Source organism: Coptis chinensis, chromosome 1 (assembly GCF_015680905.1).
Source record: "Coptis chinensis isolate HL-2020 chromosome 1, ASM1568090v1, whole genome shotgun sequence".
NCBI classification, from domain to species: Eukaryota; Viridiplantae; Streptophyta; class Magnoliopsida; order Ranunculales; family Ranunculaceae; genus Coptis; species Coptis chinensis.
Window position 1 is genome coordinate 70,504,253 of NC_141456.1, and position 3,565 is coordinate 70,507,817.

Here is a 3,565-nt window from a genome sequence, read left to right on the forward strand (position 1 = left end):
ACTAATAAACCTTATCAAGAACCCTCACCCAGTGAAACATAAGTACTAACTGCTGATGAATCTCTTAATAGATAGAGAGTTGGTTAGGAAGGACCAGCTACTGCACTACTATGGGACCTTGACCATGGAATGCTAGATGCACTCTGGATATTAAACCTCTTCATACCCTCAGATAATTGTTTTTAAACAAAAGAGCTTTTCTAATTTTTTGGCTGCTCCAAAAAACTAGAAGGCAAAAAACCTACTTCCACCATTATTTATCAAGATTCCAATCATGCATGTGTGCCCTAGTTACTAACTCTACAACAGTACTTGAAGCAAGCTTCATTGGATCAAAATTTTATGGCAATATAACCCACATCAAAATTCTATGGCGAAGGAGAAACTTACACAGATGATGTTCCTTGGACATGGATAACTCAAGACTTGACACCGCAGAGAAAATTGCATAGAGTAGAGGAGTTCAGTTGGTTAGAAACTTAAGGAAACCCAGACATTCAAAAACTTTTGCATCCATGAGAATAATATCATACCAGAGATTGTAGGGGTGAGCACTCCACCAATCACCATACATGCCCAAGCAAAACCAAAATTAGCAATGCAGTTTGTAAGCTCTTGCGATTCTCAGCAAGTGTACTCTTGAAGACGTATAGAGGGGAGATACTCAAGTCACCATACACTACATCAAGGCTCTGATAAGCTAGAAGCAAAGTCGTCTTCCAAGATTCCTTTTGGAAATACAAAATTGATTTTAAAACTCAAAATAAAATATACTTATAGTACTAGTTGTTCTACATTTCTGGCTAAGGCAACGTTTAAACTTTTATAAAATAAATTTAGACAAAATTCTAAAGAGAAACCTTTGAAGAATTCCAACACTTGCTGGGATCAAGATTCATGGTGCAACTACCAATTAATCTTCAGAAAGACTCCAGTGTAACTAGCCACAACTATCCACAGATCTATTTCAAATTTTCAATCATTCATGAAAATATGAAATAATCAAAACAAAAGAATTCTAAAACAAACACAAAAAGTATCACACCCATAACCAAATAATGTGGGGTCACACTTCATACAAACCAACTATGCTTTAGAAAAAGATGGGTATTCTATATTTTTTTAAAGGTAACTTGACAAAAAAAATTGCACTAAGACCTTATCAAAACTTTCCAAAACTAGCTAGCTAGATAGGGATCCAATACTTCTTACCTCACAAATTAATCGATATAGACTCGTAAGATTGCTCCTCTATGGTTGGGGCCAGGGTTTGATCTGTAGCATAATAAAAGCATGCATCACCATTACACGTTAAACAAGTTTCCACAAAGAAGTTTAGGCAGAACTCAAAGTAAAAGCCGTGGAAATGTTGAACAGATAAACCTATGCTCACTCTTCACATATTCATCAGTTACTAGTTACTACCATCACCGTAATCATTCAAAACATACACATTCAACCATACAAATATTGCACCCCTCTCATAGGAAACTGGCCAACCCAGGCTCAATATATGGATATATAGACATGCATTACAAAACTATTATTGGGTATGAGCTAGGTTACATGGACACGCCATATTTTAAAAAAAATCCGTGTCGGATACGTATCCACGTGTCCGTGTCGGACACATATTGCATGTAATTTACCTAGAATTTTGATATTTTGCCATGTCTGACAATTTGTATCCGTGTCTGATACGGCCTGTCAATGGAACCTAGGGTATGAGCAAATGGTATGAAATTTGATTTAGTGACGACGCCATTTGACAACCAAAACTAGAAAATATAAAATTATTCACTCCACCACTACATAACCACCTTAGGTAGACTAAAGCATAAGGCAGACTAAATCATAAGGTAAAGCGAGAACAAATTATTCACTTGTTTGTCCAATGATTGTTAAATGGTCAATCCGAAACACTAGTATGAAGATGTTCTAATTCTAATCTTCACAAATCACTTCTTTAAAGGTATTCTAATTCTAATGTTCTCAAATAAATAAACAAAAACAAACCAACCTGCAAATATTCCATGGCTAGCTTAAAACATTTTAATAACCTATAAAAGTTACTATAGTACTCTTCTTTATTTTGAATCATTTATCATATAAGAAACACCACATACAAATCATTATATACATACAATATAGCGTGTTAAGATATGTAACCAAATGACAAGTTGATATAACTTTAGCTACTAACTCTCATTTTTCAATCAGAACAATATAGAGACTCATGAATCATGAATCATGAATAATATAACAATCATTATATGGTAGATCAATTACCGTATAACAACAAACATATTATACCTGAAGGAACATTTTTCTCAAAAAACGCTGAGTAGTACAGACGTATCCAACTGACTATGCAGAATCTGTTGAGTTACTATACATTTCTCCCTTATGCATTAATAAAGTTCTAACATTCACTTTTGATGAAATTTATTTAGAAACACGCAAAATATTGAATTTAACATACAACTACAAACTCTTATACAACAAAGATCCTAGGCACACACAAATAACTGAAATTAGTAAGTGAGCTTCCCAACAAATAAACAGGAGTTCACACAATAGAAAAAATAATAACAGTAACATCCTAGCTGGAAAATTTTGTTCTCCAATTAAAGAAATCCACTAATGAACCAGAAGCGAAGAACCGAAGCTGATTTACGAAATCCATTGACGAACTGAAGAAATTAAAAGAAAGTGCATATTAAGAAGTGAAGAAATCGAATTCAAATGAGAGAGGGAAAATACAATTACACCACTTTAAATCCCTAATGCACCAAATTTCATAAATTAATATACAATTGTTCTGAAATTTTCAAACTTTATAAAGAAAGAGATAGACGAAGTACCTACATGTTGTTCTTAACATCAAAACATCGTTCAAATGAGTTGCTAGCACACAAGAAAAAGACATGAATAATAACGAAGACCATAAATAAGGGTAACACCCTGGTTTCAAGGGAGTGAGAATATTTAGAGATTAAAGAAGAAAGAGAAAATAGGGTGGGAGATGTGGTGGCTGCAAGAGGTTGAAGAAGGCTACGAAAATCCTAAAAAAAGCTTCTTCAGTGTTTGTGTTTTATGCTTTTAATTTTATTTTGGATCTTTGCCTACGGTTACTTTAAGCCGTGGATAGACTTTTCACACAAGATTTCAACGGTTATGATCGTGGGCGCAGGTGGCTTCACCGTAGAAAAAGGTTGCGGAACAACGCCACAGACCAACAAATTATATATCACGGACAAGTTCCGTGGGAAAACAAGTGATAGTTCACGTCCGTGGGTACACATTCCGGGAATCCGTGGCATAAAGTCAATTTTATTGTAGTGGTTCCAAAATTTTAAAATGAACACAGTAAAATGACGGTTTACAATTATATAAGCTAATCGCGGTTTTTTACTTTCTAAAAACTGAGTACTCCCCCTATTTCATTTCAATTTAACCTAATTTTTTCGATGGTCTAACTAATTAACTTAATTAAGAAGTATATTAATAATAACACTTCTGGAAGTCACATTATATAAGTGATTTTGAAAATTTGACAAAGTCA